Here is a 6,164-nt window from a genome sequence, read left to right as displayed (position 1 = left end):
GTTATATAGTATCCATGCTTTTCCCTTGTAGTATTAATAGGATGCTTTTCATTAAAGTAAAACTTGAATAAATAATTATTTGCCACAACATATAACTCCCCAATGAACTGATATAAAATACTTATATTCATACCAATTGGGACTGACCTATTGAAGACGACAAATACCTTATTAATTCTGTATTTAAAGGCCCAGATCATAGCTGCTGAGTGCACCTATGGGAAAAGTTTAACAGCCAGCATATATATTGGAATAAACATTTATTTTATTTTATTTTATTTTGAAAAATTAACTTACATATGATATTCACCTTGTAAGTTCACTATAACCCTTTTAGTTTTTGTATTATAAAAATAAATCTATCTTCATGAGGTATAACTTACTGTTATCAGAAGCTTTATCACTGCTCAGATATTTATAAGGTATAATGATAATGATAGCTGGTATATGTGTTCTTTCTTTGTATATCATCTAGTCTTAAGACCTCAAACTAGTATTTTGTCTTACAAGTTCTCATAATTTTCTATAAGGTGAAAACAAGTAAGATGTGACTGCCCCCTTTTTAGGATGTATTAAAGGACTATCCTGAGGCTATGTCTTCCATGAATCACCATTTAAGTTCAGTTTATTAAAGATATATTTATCACTTACTATGTTCCAGGCAATGTCTCTAGGTTTGGGAATATGAGGATGAATAAAACATGACCCTTGTCTTCTTGGATCATATAATGATTGAGGAAGCCAAGTATATACATCATTTGAATACAATCTATTCAGCATTCTGAAAGAGATGTGTGCTGCATAGTACCAGAGCCCTAGAAAAGGGAGATTCAAGCAACCTGGGGAGGAAGTTAGTCCAATGAAGAAATATTTGAAAAGATAATGCCTAAACTATGAAAAGATAAGTAGAACACAACCAGGCTTTAAAAAAAAAGTAAGAAGCTTCATGGAACAACAGGGAGAGGGGTAAAAAGGAAAGAATGATTATGATTAAAATGAAAGTCATCTCAGTGTGTGATATGGCAATGAAAAAAGAATTCTTCCTGAAGGAAAAGGAAAGTTTTCTGAATGAAGTAAATGTTGGTAGAAGTCTTGAAACATCAGTATTAGTGTCCGAAATAAAGAAGTGGGAAATAATGTTTTCTAAGTAAAAAAAAAATAACATTCAAAGGTTTTGTTTATAAGCTTGCTGGACATCCATTTGGAAAGCATCAATCAAACTGAATTTAAGAATCAATGGTCCTTTTTTTCTGTTCTCCACACTGTAAGTAGTTAATGCATTGACTCCTACTGCTTTGAACTCTAGTTAAAAGTCATAGATACATAAAATTGCAAAAGTTTAAGAAATTTAGATACTAACTTATTCAGGCCTTCATTGTTTAGGTGACAAAACTGAGGATTTAGAAGGGTCATAGGATATGTTCAAGGTTGAGCTATTTGCTATTTTTAGAACCTAGGTAAGATCCAATATCCTTTATACCAGCTAAAAATCTTTAAAACTGAAGCATTGTAATATTTCTTACCTCACTTTCAGTGGATTGCCATTGGAGGCAGTTCAATATAGTGGTTAAAAGTGCTGACTCTAGAGTCAAACACATTAATATCTGCTTTTCACCGCTTACTTTTACTTGCCAAGTAACTTTAGGCAAGTTATATAATCTCTTTTTGCTTCAGATACCTCATCTGTAAAGTGGGAGGTAATAATGTAAAGTGCTTAGATAAATGCCTAGCACATAGTAAGCACTCCATAAATGTGCTATTATTATTTGTCTTTAGGCAGTCAAGTATTAACGGATGTGTATTGATTATGGTATGGGCACTCTTGAAACTGACTTTGCCACCCAAATTGCTTAAAAACCTGTTGAAGTGACTACCACCTCACTAATTTAATCAAAACTTTTCTAATCTATAATGTTTTACAGCTGCCATGTGAACAGAATCCAAATTATATTATTTTTAAATTATCATCATTACAGGAAAATACTAAATGTTTACAAATTAAGTAATGTGAAATACTAACCAAATGATATTAGATTAGGAATTGGAAATGTGCTTATTAATTTGAAGTATAAAAATTATTCCTACCTTAAGCAAAATAATCCCAAAATCTGTTTTTATAAGGATGTAGAAATGACTATGTGACTTTGTGCCAGATCCCAATCTTATGTTCCAGATATCCTGTTATTTAAACAGCACAGCAGATTAAATCTAAAAGCAAAGCAAAAAACAAGTATCAGTACCATCCTGCATACAAATGGATGATGATCATTGTTCATTTGGCAAAACAAATTTTAAAAACACCTATATTCTTAACAAGTGTGTCTCTGATATAAATTTCTTATCAAGTGGTTTCTATACTTTTATTGTATGGCTTTTGGACGTTGGATAGCTGCATTATGACATGAGATACCTCAATGCTTCCAAAGTCATTATATTCACTGTTAATGAATTGAAAACTTTAGATCTATAATGTGTTTTAAAATCAAAGCAACATTTTATACACATTTATGTGATACATAGTTATGTACACAAAAATTAACTAAACAGAACTATTACCATCCTAGGAGAAAATATGAATTTGTGTTGCAATTTAAATTACGAGGATTTTTTAATTTGCTGTTTGGAGGTATAAGTAATTTGAGTGAGTAATTTATAAAATACATAAGATTTGACTTTAAAAATAAGGATTTATACTATATGACCTATACGTAAAACTGCTACACAAAATATCCAGTGAGCAGGTGGTAACATTTTGCAAGTCTTAGGTTTCTGGGTTTGCTTAACACAAAAAATTAACATAATGAAAACTTCAGTGTTCCTGTATTATGCTATAAATTTCTGTAAACAATTATGAAAAACTGTTTTCTAGTTATTTCTATTCTCTTATTAAATAATAATCTGGTAAATAATAAATGTTGAAAACTCACAAGTTTAGTTTATGATGTTTTTTATATCATGTTCATGGATCAGCAGAATCAACATTGTTAAAATGTCTATACTACCCAAAGTGATTTACATATTCAATGAAATTCCCATCAAAATACCAACATCAGTTTTTGCAGATCTAGAAAAAATAATTTTATACTTCGTATGGAACCAGAAAAGAGCTCGAATACCCAAAGCAACCTTAAACAAAAGGGACAAATCAAGAAGCATTATTTTACTAGACTTCAAGCTATACTTTTAATACAAGGGTAAAGTAATCAAAACAGCATGGCAATGGCACAAAAATAGAGACATAGACCAATGGATCAAAATAGCGAACTCAGATGCAAAACCATCCTCAGATAGCCATCTGATCTTTGACAAAGCAGACAACAGTATACACTGGGGAAAAGAATCCTTGCTCAATAAATAGTGCTGGGAAAACTGGATAGCCACATGTAGAAGACTGAAACAGGATCTGCACCTCTCACCTCTCATAAAAATCAACTCAAAATGGATAACAGACTTAAATCTAAGACATGGAGAAAGAACTGTGAAGGAAATTGGATAATACCAAGAATCAGGGTTAGAAACCCGTTTTCAGGTGCTAGCTGGAGTTCTAGGAAATATATTGTCTCTACTGTTGCTATTCTATCATGAGCACTAACATATAAAACAATAATTTTTAGGCACTATAAGGTTTACATTTACCTGATCATTTTATGTCTAAAAAAATTAACAAGAAAGGGACATGGACTATATGATTTAGAAAGGTCTTCAATATCTGAGATTGAAAAAAGAGGTTTTATTCTTAAGATTTTGTTAATCAATACAAAATAAGGCACACATCCAAAAAAAAGCAGCACCAAACAAAAGCCAAAAGCCAAAACCTCCACTAATACCTCTTTGCTCAACTGTTCTTATTAATTGAAGTTTTACTACATTCCTTATTCTCAAAGTATTTTAATTTTTAAGAATTTTATTTTTTTAAATTTTTTTATTGTTTTTGTGGGGGAAAGTGTTCCAGTGAAAACCAGGAAAACTGCTAGATAAATTTTAAGAGAGCTGTAACACATGCATTTTAAATGTGCATTTTCATATCAGAAGTCAGTCACCGATTTAAAATCAGCTTATTAACAGTAAGTTTTCTCTGTTTACCATTTATGATGATTTAATTTTCTTGTACATCATTTTATAATAATCTAAAGTTATTCTGTCACTGATTTTAAAATTTGCATATAAAACATTTAGATTTTAATAGAAAATGAATATGTATTGTATAAATTATAAGCATTATCCTCATAGTAAGTGATTTTCTTGAAAGTATCAGATATGTGTATGGGGGGGTGTCTGTGAGTGCATGTATCCCTGACTGTGTCCATTGTGTCTATGTGTATGTGTGAATTGTTGTGTCCTCAAGCTTGACTGGAGAGAGAGAAAGAACATTCACCCTAACTTTTATTAATGAGAGAATTCAAGTAAGCAAGGTATACTAAAACTCAAGGAAATATATGGCAATTGTTCATTCTGAGCTTAACTTCCAAGGTACAAATTAATGAGACTTTGTTAAATTTTAATTTGAGGTCAGGTTTGGAAAAAAGTTTCTCTAGTAATTTTTCTTTTATATCCACTAAACAATAAGTATATTGACCTATTAATGGTGTAGTTTCTTTCAAGCATAATTGAATTCCTCAAATATGAAACAACTTTTGGCAACAGGCTTTGATATAATTTTTTAAAAAGTTAATTGAGTCAATTAACTTCTTTAGAAGCACAAGTCTGTTTTATTTTTATTTTTATTTTTTTTAATCCTGATATTTGATTCCATTTCAAAACCCTTCCTTGTCTTTGGGCCTCTATATTATTTTATTATTATCTTGACTTGGCTAAAGATTTTTATGTAGCATTTTATCAAAAGAAAAAGAACATTAACTTCCTTTTATTGGAAAACTAAAATTATAACTGCATTCAAATTGTATTAAGAAGGGCCAGGCGAGGTGGCTTACGCCTGTAATCCTAGCACTCTGGAGGGCCGAGATAGGTGGATCGAGATAGGTGGATCGTTTGAGCTTAGGAGCTGGAGACCAGCCTGAGCAAGAGTGAGACCCCGTCTCTACTAAAAAATAGAAAGAAATTAGCTGGAAAACTAAAAATATAGAGAAAAACTTAGCTGGGCATGGTGGCGCATGCCTGTAGTCCCAGCTACTCTGGAATCTGAGGGAAAAGTATTGCTTGAGCCCAGGAGTTTGAGGTTGCTGTGAGCTAGGCTGACTCCACGGCACTCTAGCCCAGGGAACAGAGTGAGACTCTGTCTCAAAAAAATGTGTTAAGAAAATATTCTCATGATTTAGCAGACATATGTTTGTTTGTACAATTAACTGTGAGTCATTTGGATGTACAGAAAATAAAATGTATGTTTGTCACATACTGATTACTAGTAAGACCCCATCAGTAAGGTGGAAATGATAAAGAAAATATCCTAGCACCTAAATTTCTTATGCCTCTCAGTAAATAATTACAGCCATCTTTCAGTAATATTTTCCATTTTAGATATTCACCACCAGGAAGGTAATTTGTGAAAGGCAATTAGTCGGTCTTTGTGATTATCTGTTTCTGGACCAATTTGACTTCCTAAGCATAAGGCAAAGACAATTGAATCACCATGACAGTTTTTTCCCCTGTTTTTCCTGCCTTAAGTTGTATTTTAAAATTCCCTTTGTATTTATACATAATATACTTGACAGATATGTTACAAGGATTGTTATACATGAAGTAGTGTATGTAAAAAATTATTCACTTTGCTTATGATCCAGTTTATTGTTTTTTGTGCAAAATAACAAGCCGTTCTGTCATGGATGAAAGATCTTGATTTGAGTGTTTACAATGCACAACTCCTTCATGGCTGAAAGCTTCCAGTGATTTCAATCTTTCTGTCACCCATACAAATTCCATATCTGTTAACACATATAGAATCTGATAATAATAGATAAAGATTTATTTTCCAATTATTCGTTGTAATAGTTTCCTGATTAAATGTCTCTATTACCAAAAGTGCTCTATCCCTTCATAACCTCCACTATTTCCCTCCCCCACCACCATTTACCTAGCTGCCATCAGAAAAATGGTTACTTGGCAACAAAACACCTTTATATGGACTGGAGCTCTCTGCCTGAAATTAATGGAAAATAATATGCAAAATTAAGGTCTTTTGGTTGGACAACTATTTTGAATTAATATTT

At 31.9% G+C, this 6,164-nt stretch overlaps 1 non-coding gene across 1 annotated transcript; it reads right to left on the bottom strand.

Annotated features, from left to right (window-relative positions):
• Positions 1 to 3,940: 3,940 nt before the first annotated feature.
• LOC142866101 (U7 small nuclear RNA) lies at positions 3,941 to 4,001 on the bottom strand. Its single transcript, XR_012916164.1, has one exon. It is a non-coding gene; the product is annotated as a U7 small nuclear RNA (small nuclear RNA).
• Positions 4,002 to 6,164: the final 2,163 nt, after the last annotated feature.

Source organism: Microcebus murinus, chromosome X, assembly GCF_040939455.1.
Source record: "Microcebus murinus isolate Inina chromosome X, M.murinus_Inina_mat1.0, whole genome shotgun sequence".
In the NCBI taxonomy this organism is placed as follows: domain Eukaryota; kingdom Metazoa; phylum Chordata; class Mammalia; order Primates; family Cheirogaleidae; genus Microcebus; species Microcebus murinus.
Note: the sequence above shows the minus strand (reverse complement) of the source record. Positions and strands in the feature narration are given on the sequence as shown.